Source organism: Bos javanicus, chromosome 28, assembly GCF_032452875.1.
Source record: "Bos javanicus breed banteng chromosome 28, ARS-OSU_banteng_1.0, whole genome shotgun sequence".
NCBI lineage: Eukaryota > Metazoa > Chordata > Mammalia > Artiodactyla > Bovidae > Bos > Bos javanicus.
The window spans coordinates 33,915,589-33,930,101 of record NC_083895.1 but is presented as its reverse complement, the minus strand read 5'-3'; the positions used below and the strand labels follow the sequence as shown (position 1 = coordinate 33,930,101).

The 14,513-nt window shown below is 41.4% G+C and overlaps 1 long non-coding RNA gene across 1 annotated transcript; it reads right to left on the bottom strand.

Moving 5' to 3' along the window:
• Window positions 1–234: 234 nt before the first annotated feature.
• On the bottom strand, window positions 235–13,788 carry LOC133240661 (uncharacterized). The gene is made up of 2 exons (XR_009734292.1): window positions 13,604–13,788; window positions 235–903 (listed from the first exon to the last, which is right to left on the bottom strand). It is a non-coding gene; the product is annotated as an uncharacterized LOC133240661 (long non-coding RNA).
• Between the last annotated feature and the right edge of the window lie 725 nt (window positions 13,789–14,513).

Here is a 14,513-nt window from a genome sequence, read left to right as displayed (position 1 = left end):
TTATCATCGCTCACAGGAGAGATGGGGAGTCATAAGGTATGACTTATCCCTCACTCCCTCATTCACAGAGATAAAACCAGAAATGCCATCCCAACATTTAGGCAAGATATACATACCAGGAATGTATGAGAACAATAAATTGTCCCAGTGACTCCAATATTCTTTCCACAATAAAATGGGAGGATGGAGGGAAGCAATGAAAGCTTTTAGAATAAGATCACTGTGCAACCACAGTCAGTCTTTATATATTTATTTGGATAAAAATTCTCCTATAGTTTTGGTGTTCCAGCAGCTACAGCAATCCAAGAGGCTCTAACCACATCTATGAATATCTGCACAGGAAATGAGTACATTTAAGTAGATGGTTCTCTGGTTCAAGAGCTAGATTTGCCTGCGGGGTTTAGAGAGCCATGAGACACTACAAACTTTCTGAGCAATATGACCTAACAAGGAGCTTAGACTTTGTAACCTTGAACTTGTTCTTACTCAGCACAAATGTACATCCCACAGCACCATCCCTGTTAATGTCTATGCACAATGGCCTGTTTCTGGATTTGCTTCAAGATCCCATTTAAGTGTTTTCCCATATTGCAGCTTTGTATATTTGCAAAGTAGAAAATCGTAACAGTCTATTCTGGTCTTTGTATGAGATACATAATCACCGTCCCACCAAAATTCACCACCCCCCCCAAATTGCAATTCTACACGAATTTGTGAAGCTGTGGTATTAAAATCCCCAAAGATATATGTAGAGTAACTCAATGATATTTACAGTTCCGTATATTTTCTCCCTGGCAACATGTAGCTCTTTAAAGAATGTTCTTAAAAATAGTAAACATATTTCAAATTTTCTTACCTGTACAAATCCTGTTATATATTCTCTTTGCAAAGCAGCATGAGAACCTAGAAGAAAAAAATTAAAAGACCATTCCAGAAAGGTTTTATATATGGACCCTTGTTTGTTGGAAAATTCATCTTTCATCCTTAGTGAGACTATCAGAACTGCACGGGAACCTTAAAGACTGTTAAGATGATTAAGAGCCACATTTAATACTTGCTCCAGTAGCATCTTGACAAACATTTTAATTTTATATCTCTCAAGTAAGCCCATAAAGCAGCATGATGTAAAAATTCTTAACAAATATATTAATAAAAATTTAAACATGCATGTATCACTTATGCTCTTTTGAGTTAATTACATAATATTGCCTTGTATACACCTTAATTAGATTAAATATTGATCAGTGCATTTTCCCATTGCCATTGATATTTCATTAACACACAACAACTGTCTTGTTATATCTCGATGTAATGTTAAGTTCATTAAGGTGTCTGCCTAGAAGTGAAAAGTTATGGAAAGATATACAAAGCAAGCCATAAACAGGGTTGGAAACCTCAGCCTATGAATTAAAGTAGGGAAGAGAAATTAACCTTTATCTAGTATAAGGATTTAAAGTAATTAGATTTATTAATTACAATGATCCATACTGATTTTTTTTCTGTAAGGTTTCAGGAGTAATATCAGTTAGACTAGGTTCATCTATCACTCTGTATTAAGGAAGAGGTTATGAAATATTACAATTATTCCTGAGGATTATGGTCTTTGTTTATTTCAAAAAGGACCTAGATTTTAAACAGCATCGAAGATGTCTTAGCATGTGATTAAGGCTGTTTATTTTCATGCTGATGAGCTGCGAGCTGTTTCAATGGGGAGATGCTGTAATTTTCCCATGATCTGGAAAATAATTCATGGCACTTTTTATGTTGTCATTAACTGTCACATCTCTTGAGTTAAATATGAGCCCTGTCATTTGGAAGTCAGAAAGTGGCTCCTAAATTTCTCAATTTCATTAGCAATTGATTCAAATCATTTCCCGAAAATAGTCTGAATTGACATATGAATTGTAGTGGTTCCCCAGCTTGGTGATTAATTAATCAAGCCATCAGGTTCACATTAAACTATTTATCAATCTTACGATTTCCTGCTTTTCAGAAAAAATTAAAAAGCACTCTAATGATATTTTATGAGTTTTGAGAAAAATTAAAATAGGATCAAAAAAAGTAATCTGTCCTTCCTAATTCATGAAGCTCCATGATGTCAATTTCTATCAGGCAAGACACTACAAAGAGGAGATGGGACTAGAATCTCTACCCCAGGGAAGGCACGAGGGTCATTTCTATAGGTCATAGTCTCTTCATCCGTAAAATTAGAAAACTGAACTAAATAATCTCTTATTTTCAAAGTTATGTTTGTGAATTAAAATGTCCTTTGATAGTTGCAGTCACTTTTAGTTTTATGATTTTGATGTGCCATTGTTCTTATGTTAGAAAAAAAAATCAATTTGGGATTACTGTGAGATCCTCAAAGGCTCCATATTAAAATTATAATCGATGTTCTTGGATCAGCTATGGACACTGCTCTGCAATTTGCACTTGAAATATAATTTCCCCCCCCCAAGGCCACATTAGTCTGGGTGTTTTCTAACGGACTTTTATAACAAGGGACCAGAGTCAGTTGCTCTGGCCTAGAGCGACAGTATCAACCTTTCCAAGATTGGGCCACACCAAAAGCTATTTCTTGGCTAAAAAAACTGCTGGCAAAACATCATGTGTTTGACTATTTAATTTCATTCAAACTTTCCTGAGTTCAAATAGCCAGTTCTTTTCATAATAAACCACCAGCCAACTGAATTCAGTTCCCTTTCTTTCAAATGTGCTGTGTGAATAACTACAAAACGAATGTCTCATTCTACACAAATCCCTCTGGTATTATTTACAGAAAACTGAAGAGTCTCTCTTAGAGAGAACTGTGTTTTAAGTGCTGGGCTGACTCTGGTATCGTGGGACAGAGATTACAAGCCAAATAGGAAAGACACTGAATGTGTAGAACTTCCATTCCCTGCCCATAGTGCTGGGACAACGGTCAGAGGAATGGTGTCTAAAATGACGCAGGAGAAAAGTATAATTCAAAACGATACATGTACCTAGTTTCACTGCAGCACTATTTACAATAGCCAAGACTTGGAAGCAACCTAAATATTTGTTGATAGAAACAAATGGGACCTAATGAAACTTAAAAAGCTTTTGCACAGCAAAGAAAACCATCAATGAAATAATATGACGATCTATGAAATGGAAGAAAATATTTGCAAATGACGCAACCAACAAAGGATTAATTCCCAAAATATACAAACAGCTCATACAGCTCAGTATAAAAAAAAAAATCCAGTAAAAAAATGGGCAGAAGCTCTAAATAGACATTTCTCCAAGAAGACATACAGAAGGCCCACAGGCACATGAAAAAAATACTCAAGACTGCTAATTATTAGAGACGTGCAAATCAAAACTAAACAGGTACCAACCACCTTACAATACTGTAAATGCCCATCATCAAAAGTCTGCAAATAATAAATGCTGGAGAGTGTGGAGAAAGGGGGGTGTTCCTACACTGTTGGTGGGAATAGAAATTGGTACAGCAACTATGGAGAACAGTACAGAGGTTTCTTAAAAACTAAAAATGGAACTACCATAAATAATCCTGCAATCCTACTGCTGGGCCATATATCTGGAGAAAACCATAATTCCAAACGATACATGCACCCCAGTGTTCACTGCAGCAGTATTTACAATAGCCAAAATATGGATGCAACCTAAGTGTCCATCAATAGATGAATGCATAACAAAGATGTGCTACACATATACAAGGGAACATTACTCAGCCATAAGGATGAAATAATGCCATCTGTAGCAACATGGACGGACCTAGAGAGTATTGTACTAATCTGAGTAAGCCAGACAAAGGCAAGTGTCAGATGGTATCGTTTTTATGTGAAATCTAAAAATACGATACAAATGAACTCAGTTACAAATCAGAACTAGACATAGAAAACAAGCTTATGGTTACCAAAGGGGAAATGGTGAGGGTGGGGAAGGATTCATTAGGACTCTGGGATTAAAATATACATACTATATAAAATAGATAATCAATAAGGACTTACTGTATAGCACAAGGAACTACACTCATGATCTGGTAATAATCTGTAGGGGAAAGAATTGGATAAAGAACTGTCTATCCACCTACCTATCTGAACCCCTGTGCTGTACACGTGAAAATAACACAACACTGTAAAGCAACTAAACGTCAATAAAATCAATAAAATGACACTTTTCACGGCTCCTTCCTCAGCCACCCCCTTCTCAGAAGGGTTGGGGCATTTGTAGTGACTGGTTCCCCATGGGTAGCACGGACTGCAAAGGAGGGGCCTTGGACTGAGAGAGGACCACAGAGAAGTCAACCCCAGTGGGGTTTCCCTGGGGACTGAAGTGACCTTCTCTCTAAAAGCTGGGAAAATGCTTCTCACCCTGGGGAAATCTGGGGTCTCATCTTGGATTGTGGTGGTGCTGGGGACCCCCATACCTTTACCCCTGCCTCAGACACACATGCATTTTAGGAATGAGAACAAGAGCCAGAAAAGTAAGTAACTTGCCCAAGAATGACATTTTTTGGAAAGCTATGGTCTATAGAGGAATGGGGTGGAAATGGAAAGGCAGAAAGGCGTATTTGACACACAAACTCACAAAGCATCTCATGTTAAGACTTTATATTCATACAAAGTGGAGTATATGTGTAATCTTAAAAAAAGATACAAATGAACTTATTTACAAAGCAGAAACAGACTCACCAACTTAGAAATTAAACTAATGGTTACTAAAGGGGAAAGGGACAAAGAGATAAATTAGGAATTTGGGATTAATAGATACACATTACTATATAAAATAAACAAACAAGGACTTACTGTATGGCACAGGAGACTATAGTTGGTATCTCGTAATAACCTATGCTGGAAACTGAAATATAATAGATATACATACGTATGTATGACTGAGTCACACTGTTCTCCTGAAACACTGTAAATCAACTACAATCAAAATAAATTATTTTAAAAAGAGACTATCTCTAAATGACGTCATTCACACAATTTCTAAGATGCATGACAGAAATGGGGAAAAGATAAAGTGCATCACACAACCCGAAATTTGTGTTCCATTGTGTGAGAATATTGTCTATAACTCCCATTTTATCAATTCTGTGATAATCTTAATGTAGCAAATAATATTACATTCTTAAAGGTAAAGAATTCATTTACTCAGCATAAACATTTAAAAATACAACATATAAATATAACACATATAATTTTTATAAAGCTGTTTCAGTTGCATTCCTCTCCCCCTCCCCCATATATTGGAAGTCTCAAGAAAATGGAGACGCCCAGGCCTCTTTGGCCCTCACACGTGGACTGCATCCTTCATTTTCGTCTATATAATGCCAGAGTTCCACCCTGTGGGAAGACAAAGCAAGTATAAAAGGAAAATAACACATGGGCGACGATGTCACAAGTACCAAACGAATCACCCAAGCCCTACGACAGCGTTGGTCCTTTGCCAAAAGACACCTCCAATTATATTAATTAGGAGAAGGAAAAATCCCTCACCTCTAGATCATGTCCTGCTTCTGCTATTTTGTTATAATGCACTTGTAATGCATAACTATCCCGAGCCCTTTCTGGAATATGCCATGCTTTCAAACTCCTGGGCTAGTACCACGAGGATGGAAAGGAATTGCATTTGCAAATGTCAGCCTACCTCATCCATCTCCCCTCATTCAAACAATATGCATTTGAGGTTCAGCAATTGGAGTTATATATTTTTCCTTAATGTTGTTGTAAGGTAATGGTTCTCTTATCTGAAATTCATCAGCCTGCTATAAATTTAAACTCCATTACTGCCAATAGAGAAAAGCTAAGCACCAAACCACTTTCAATAAATTTGCACTTATGCAATTGAACTGATACGGCCTCAGAGGAAAAGGTGAAACTCGTCTTGAGATATTTAAGTTAGTCTGAGTCACTGCTTCGTCTGGTGTTAAATTGGATCCATCGAGAAATGTAGGGCAGCACTCATCAACCCTGAGTTATAAGAAGAGATTTTAGGCTGAAAAAAATTCTGTCTCCAGCACTCATTATTAGGCGGTGTAATTCTAAGAAACCGCCGGCTGGCTCTGTTATTTGGCACAACTAAATGTTACAAATGCAAACCCTGATAGATGAATATTTTTATGAACAACATTAACCTGGCTTGGGTAAGCCCAAGTCCTGGAGATTTGTCATGTCCAGTCATGAAGTCCTAGTGGGGATGTCTATACACTCATAGCAAAGAGGGTAATTACAAACATTTGCACAAGGCTTCAGGATTTATAGGTAACAATGCTTTTACTCTATACACCCACCTGGATAAAACATTTGTTAGTTACTATCTTCTATTTCTGATGAGGGAACTGAGGTTCAGACATATAATCACCTTTACTGGCTGTCTGAAAGCGCTGATGTGATATCATGTCCTTCAGGCTCTGTGTTTTTGGTCGTGGAAGATAAAGAACATGCCCAGTTCATGCTTTCCTGAGTCTCCATGGCAGACCACAGAGGATGATCTCTGTGAATCGTTAAGTTGTCGCCTCAATGATGCGTTGCAGACAACTTCCCTGGAGAAGTAGCAAGCTCCTGACCACAATATTGTGTGCAAATAAATAAATGCTAAAGCAAAAATAAACAAACACATACCCAACACCCAAATCAGCACCCTCAAAAGGTTGCCAAGATCTCTTGGTGAAGAAGGACATCTTGATCAGGAGCCAAAAGAGTGAAGTGTATTCTTTGGGTACAGAGAATCACTGGAGCATCTCCCTCGGAGGGTCAGCCTCTAGAGGGTGACCACCTGAAGCAGTTCAGCTTGGGGAGCGGGGTCTGCTGGCCAATCAGAGTGGATGGTTTCACAAGCAGAGGACATGACCAGACAAGAGCTCCCAGGCCATTAGAGCCTGAGGATTTAAAATTTTAAGATAAGTTCTATTTATGGTTAGGAAAACAAAACAAAACAAAACAAAAAATACCTCTCTGTGGACTTGAGCATGGGAAGTTTAGCTCGCAGGATGTAACGAGCATGACAGGTTGTGGGGGCTTAGCTGTCAGATACACAGGCACACAACCACAACGCTCCCCAAGCCCTTCTTCCATCCCTACCCTCAGTGCCCATTCTAAGGCCAGACTGGTATCACATACCACTTGCAAGAACTGAACAGCATTTGTACTTAATTGGATGATATACATTATTCATGAGCCTTGAGTCTGTGATGATTTTGGCACTCATTAGGGGGGAAAACGAGGCATTAGTTTTCTTGGCACAAAACATTCCGTATTAAACTTCATTTGCAGTCCACTTTTCAATGTGAAGAATTAGAAATACTTTTAAGCAAAGTTTAGGAACTATGAAATAGCTAAGAAAACAAGCAGCAGTAACTTCTAAAGATGGCAAATAAAGGAATAAAAGCTAGGATTTTCAGATATCTCAATACTCAGAGCTCTAAACTTTGAGTATAGGAGAGGAAGAGTCAACTTAAAATTCAAGCAAGTTAATAAAGATTGCAATAATAATGATAAGTGTTTGTATACATATACAATATACATATATAGTTTATATATATGTGGTACATATTTATATAAATACCTATATTTTACCTATGAATGTATATGTATTATATGTACAAACATATTTTACATATGAATATATATGTGTATGTACATACATGTACACACATATGTTCAAAATTTATTTCAAAGAAGTGAATGAATTGTGCATCTATTTTTCCAAAATTAAAGGAACCATCTCCTGAGAGATAACCAAGTCCTAGTTTAGGGCTGTATCATGCCCGTTTTCAAAACCTATCACAAGCTTTTTAGACTGAAGTTCAATCTATCTAGTTCCCCTTTTCACAAGTATATCCAGAGTCTCAGAATTGAGATCAACTAAGTCAGTCCTTTTCTCTTGCAAATGAAGAACCTGAGGCACAGTGAGGGGTTGAGGAGCCCTAGTGCCCAGAGGATAAAAGTGAACAAAATTGGGCTTATTTGGCAATGTTCATGCACCCCTGCCCTGCATGGTCACAGCTCCCTGAGAAGGCCTTTTCAGAGGCTCTGAAGTCAAACACATTTGGTGCAAACACTGCAGGATCATGGGGGAACCTCCTCATCTGGTTAAGCCTGGATTCTTTAATTATAAATGAAGATACATTTTAGAGGTTTGTTAGAAGGTTTAGTGGAGATAACTACAGGTAGTGTCCTTAGGACAATGACTAGAACATGCTGCTGCTGCTGCTAAGTCACTTCAGTTGTGTCCAAGTCTGTGCGACCCCATAGATGGCAGCCCACTAGGCTCCTCTGTCCCTGGGATTCTCCAGGCAAGAACACTGGAGTGGGTTGCCATTTCCTTCTCCAATGCATGAAAGTGGAAAGTGAAAAATGAAAGTGAAGTTGCTCAGTCGTGTCCGACTCTGTGCGACCCCATGGACTGCAGCCTACCAGGGTCCTCCGTCCATGGGATTTTCCAGGCAAGAGTACTGGAGCGGGGTGCCACTGCCTTCTCTGCTAGAACATACTAAACACCCATAAACATTCACAGTGATAGTCCTGTTTTTATTATAGAGTCTGGACAGACCGTCTACCTGCACAGTCTAGCTATTGCTTGCCCATGTCCCACACTAGTGACATTTGTCTACTTATCTCAGTTAGACATGGATTTCCTTAGATCAGAGTCCTCGTGTACTCCCACAGAGTATTCTCCGTGCCTGACCTTAAGTCAGTTAGCGAGTGCTCAATAATGACATGGATTCTGCTTCACATGGTGGGACGTTTTGTAACATGTAGCCCTTCCACACGCCCTTATGATGATGATGTACCTGCATCAGAAATTGGTGCTCAGGGGCTTCCCTGGTGATCCAGCAGGTAAGGCTTCCTGCTCCCAACACAAGGGGCCTGGGTTCTATCCCTGGTCAGGGAATTAGGTCTTGCATGCCACAACTGAAAGATCCCATAGGTGGCAACCAAGATCCTGCACGCTGCAACTAAATATCTGGTACAGACAAATCAATAAATATTAAAAAGATAAAAGAAAAGTGATTGGCACTGATTCTGCATTCTAATACTGCTTTAATCCCAGGTACAAGACGACTGACGAGCAAAGTTCCTCTCTCTGTCTCAGTTAATGCTCATGAAGGCTCAGGCAGGCAGATACCATCAACCCCATTTAACAGAGGAGGATAGTGAGTTTGGGGCAAGAGGGAGCTTTGTGCCTGAAATCCAGCAACAAAGGGACAGGCCTGGAGAATAATCTCAGGGTTCCCACCCTACGTTCAGCACGGATTCCACTCAGTACCACTTGTCTCAGTGTAGACTCACTGTCTACTATGGTGGGTTCAACGCAAAGTAAGTGTTTTCAGAAGTTCCTGGTCAGGGAACCAAGATCCCACATGCCGCGGAGCAACTGAGCCTAAGCACCACAGCTACTGAGCCCTCTACACGACAACTAGAGAGGCCACGGCTACAGTGAAGATCTCGAATGCCCCAACTAAGACCTGATGCAGCCAAATAAATAAACATTAAAAGATGGAAGAGTAGGAGGAACAGGTTGGCTCATTTTTGGAAGTGTTTTATTTGAGAAGGCCCAAAGCCAGAATGAAGGGATGAAGGGATTGCTCGTCACTGAGGTCTGAGCATAGCTCCAATGGAACTCATCACAAAAGCGAAATTTCTTTGAAGTGTGAACTAAAATCCAGGTCCATTTGAGTTAACCCCACATTAAAATATTTGTGTTTATTTTAATATACATTTACTCCTTAAATCTAAAGTAGGCATTGCAAGAAAATGCATCATTTTATCTTACAGTTCATAGCATCCCTGGCCCATAGCTGTACATGAGATTCAAAAGAATGGTTGGGAAGCCATCTCTATGCTAATCCCCAAATCTCAGCTCCAGTCCAAGGGTATGAGGACCCCTCAGTCTGTTATCATCAGGGCACAGCTAATGGTCCACAGTGAGCGACTGGGCTGACCCTCCGTCCATTTTTCTTAAAGAGCCACTGAGGATGTCTGCTTTCCCACAAAAGCCCTAAGAGCAGCCAAACTCATTTCTCTTCTGTCCATGTGTATTAATTCCTCTTTCTGTAATGAGATACAGAGGAGAAAAAAGGGGAAGAGGACTGATGTGGAATCAGATTGGGCCTGATGAGTTATGGAGCCTGCCTTCTCATCAGCGATGTAAAACAGCCTGGGCTCTATTTACTGCCGCTGTCAGCAGGATCGATAAATAACATTTTCAGTGACATGAAGAGGGAACACGTGAGCTCAATGAAATGAAGTGGAGCCAGAGGGAGAAGCAGACAATGCCCTTTTTCTCTTCCTGGCCTGGCAGGAGTCACCTGTTTGGCTGGGAGAGAAAAGGGGTATAAATTCGGCTTGACTTTTAAAACGGGAGGAGGATGCACCCCCAAGAGGAGGAGAGGGCTTTTCTGCTGAGGCAGAAGTCAAGGATGGGCATGACCCACTGTCACCGTCACTCACTCCTGTGTTGAGCCACCCCCCATCTGAACCAAAAAGCCATAATCAGCTGGCCTGGGTGGGCAACACCCTATCTTCGCAGTCACTTCAGAGAGACGTGTTTGACTTACTGTTTATATTTGAGAAAGAGTACAGAGCTAAGGTGGAATTCAGAGGAGTTGTGTTGGATGATTGTCAGAGGGCTGAGGGAATGCTGACCATTAAAAAAGGCCTCCGTGGTTTGAGGGCTGAGGTGGGGTGACCCACAGTCCAGCAGAATTCCAGTTACCTTCAACAGTTCAGAGGTTAAGAATTGACCCTAATCACAGAATTCCCACTTTGAAGGGATCTCTGAGGTCATTGTGTCCAACCTCCCACCAAACATCAGAATCCTCTCCTCAGTACATGTGAGGGGCATACTCAGCCTCTGAGCACGGGAGGATCATGAACTCTCCATTTTAGGCCCCCTCCAAGCTGCAGGGGCGAATGAGGCATCTGATGGAAGACAGCAGCCATGAGACCTGCAGTCTGTCCGCTTTGCGAGGCGGGTGAGACTGGCATTCTGCTGGTGGGCTGGGATACCAGGTGGTACCCAAGTGGTCCCCAGGCAGCCCTTCCTGCCTTTGCTTTGGGGATAGTTTGTAACAAGATGTTCTCAGCTGAAAGAATAGCAAAGAAGTTCAATTTCAGGTACAGTGAAAAAATAACTTTGAGTACTTCACTTGCAATAATGTTTCGTTTCCCTGGACACTTTCCTAGCATGTTCATTAGGGCGGTTAAGAGTCATGTATAATATTTCAGACATTTTGTGGCATTTCATTGTTTTGGCAGAAACCAATTGTGATGGTTCCAGAAGCATCTGGGTGAGAGAGAGGAAGAAAAGGAGGAAGTCAGTGTGGGTTAAGAGGAAGGGGAGGCAGAGAGAAGAGAGAGATGCATAGAAAGACAGCAAGAAAGAAAAGGGAAAAGCAGGAAATAGGAGGGAAAAGATGTATGTGTGCTAAGTTGCTTCTGACTCTTTGTGACCCTATGAATTATGGCCCGCCAGGCTCCCCTGTCCATGGGCTTCTCCAGGCAGGAATACTGGAGTGGGTTGCCATGCCCTCCTCCAGGGATCTTCCTGACCCAGGAATCGAACTTGCGTCTCCTGCAGTTCCTGCATTGCAGGTGGACTCTTCACCACTGAGACACCAGGGAAGCCCCAAAGAAGATGGGGGCTGAGGAAAAGGAGAGGTGAAAAGGGAAGAGCAAGACAGACTTCAGCAAATTCTGCTCTCTTCAACTCTGTCTCAAATTTATAAACACTGTTAATGGGTAGAAAATGACATCACCAAATAAAGCTCTTTTCCAGACACTGTGTTGAGAAGTGCCAAGAAATAGAATCAGAAGATAATATATATACAGCTCTTCTTTGACTTATGATGGGTTATGTCCCTATAAATATATCATGAGTTGAGAACATAACAAATTGAAATGCATTTAGCATATCCAACTGATGGAACATGGTACCTTAGCCTAGCCCACCCTAAACATGCCCAGAACACATACATTAGCCTACAGTTGGGCAACATCATTTAACACAAAGCCTATTTTATAATCAAGTGCTGAATCTCTTGAGTAATTTATTGAACACTGCACTAAAAGTGAAAAACAGAATGGTTGCCTGGGTGCTGAGTGGTTGTAAGTGTGTTGGTTGTCAGTCAGGGCTGACTGCAAGCTATGGGTGCCACTTCCAGCATCCTGAGAGAATCTTGTAATACATATCACTCGCTCAGGAAAAGATCAAAATGAAACATTCAAAGTACAGTTTCTACTGAATGTACATTGCTTTCACGTCATCATAACACTGAAAAATCATAAGTTGAACTATCATAAGTCACAGACTGTCTGTCTGTATATTCCAGATTCTAATTCCAAGTATCCTTTGGGGAAATCCAGTGAAATCCTTCAACAGGAATATATCAGATTTAAAATCCTTCTTAATTAATACTCATAATAGGGGGTGCTTACTAGATGCCCTGGAAAAGGAAATGGCAATTCACTCCAGTATTCTTTGCTGGGAAATCCCATGGACAGAGGAGCCTGGTGGGCTACAGTCGATGGGGTCACAAACATTTGGACACGACTGAGCAACTAAACAATAACAATAGCAACTAGATGACATGCACCATTCAAAGTACTTATTGGTATTAATGTATCAAATCCACACACTGCCCACAGAATCGGCACCATTACCATGCCTTTTTTGCTAGCAAGCATAGGAGAAGGCAATGGCACCCCACTCCAGTACTCTTGCCTGGAAAATCCCATGGATGGAGGAGCCTGGTAGGCTGCAGTCCATGGGGTTGTGAAGAGTCGGGCACGACTGAGCGACTTCACTTTCACTTTTCACTTTCATGCACTGGAGAAGGAAATGGCAACCCACTCCAGTGTTCTTGCCTGGAGGATCCCAGGGACGGGGGAGCTTGGTGGGCTGCCATCTCTGGGGTCGCAGAGTCGGACACGACTGAAGCGACTTAGCAGCATAGAGACTAAGTAACTGTCTAGGGCCCCAGAACCAGCAATATAGGAGCCAGGATTTGCTCTGAGAAAGTCTTGCCTCAGAGCCTGGACTTTCTACTGCCTTATGATTCTGCTTCCTGTTCACTTGTAAATCATCTATTCATTCAATAAACATTTACCAAGCCTCCAGCTTAGTCAGGCTCAGAGCCTCCCCCAGCAACAACACCTGGACACAAAGGATCAGGCAGGAACAAGCGCATTCCCGGCTCTGACGGACAATGGGTCTGATTGTTGAGGCTTCACAATGAATGGGAACTGCACAGTTTGTTTCCATACTCTTAAAAGGATAAACAAGATAAACACACAGGAATACGTTTCTAATAAGCTCTCAGACATTATCAGTGTTGATGGTCTGGGGCGGGGGCACGTTTTAAGGACCACTGGTTTTGAGATAGTATTGTATGAAGAGAATAGAAGCAGAGACTTAGATTGTCAGTGAGAGGTTTCCAGGGGAAGAGGCAGATGGAGACAATTTCCACAGACCTGGAGGCAATAGGCAGATGCCACTTGGGGAAACGGATGTGATGGGCAGAACCAGGAGTGTAAAGCTGGTGAGGGAAAGGAGGTGATGCTTCAGAAGCCCTTCAGGGGCCGGGGAAATATAACAGAGCTCTTACGTCGTCCAAGAGAGGGCCATGCCCCACTGATGATCCCACTGAGGTACCACAAAGGGCTTGTTGTTTCCAAGAGGTACAGGTATCTCTTGACATGAAGGCATGTCAAATTTCCAGTCACTTAGCTGTGCTTCCTCCATCTTCTCTTGGAGAGAAACTGCCCCAGGCTGGACCGACCTCATGTTTCTGTTGCTGCACAAGAAAAATATGCACAGGTTAATGATGGGGCTTTGTCCACAGTAAGACCCAGCTCTTTATGGGGATCACCGAGGTGACTACTGCTGCAGATGGTTTTGAGAGGGACTGGAAGGTCCCACTGGCTGCTTAGGAGGTTCCAAATCCTACTATCTTAGCATTCTCACTAATGTATCCAATCACCATGTGGCTTCTATTAACACGGACATGTATTATATGCAGGAAAGGTTATCTGTTACTATCAAATTCTCATGAATACAGGTGTGTAGAGAGAGGTTTATCAGGATATCTACTTATCCATGGCTGGGTTAGGGGAGCAGAGGGGTATATATCTCAGCCCCTGACAGATGTCTCCATCAGTACAGAGGTCACTGTTCTTTATGCTCCCCAGACTGACAGACACATGTGTACACAGATATGTCCAGGATCACTCAGATGTACACATGTTCAGTTTGATATTCACTGACCAGTTCATTTCAGTCCATGTCACAGCTGCCTCGGGGCTCATACAGGTAGATATATGTGTGTGTGTGTGTGTATATATATACACACACATATACATACTGTCTCTGGAATTGCTGTATGGTCCTAATCACAAATAGACAACACAATTTTAGGAGGCACATCTTAGGAGTAGATGGAGAAGGCAATGGCAACCCACTCCAGTACTCTTGCCTGAAAACTCCCATGGAGTTTTCACGGAGGAGCCTCATAGGCT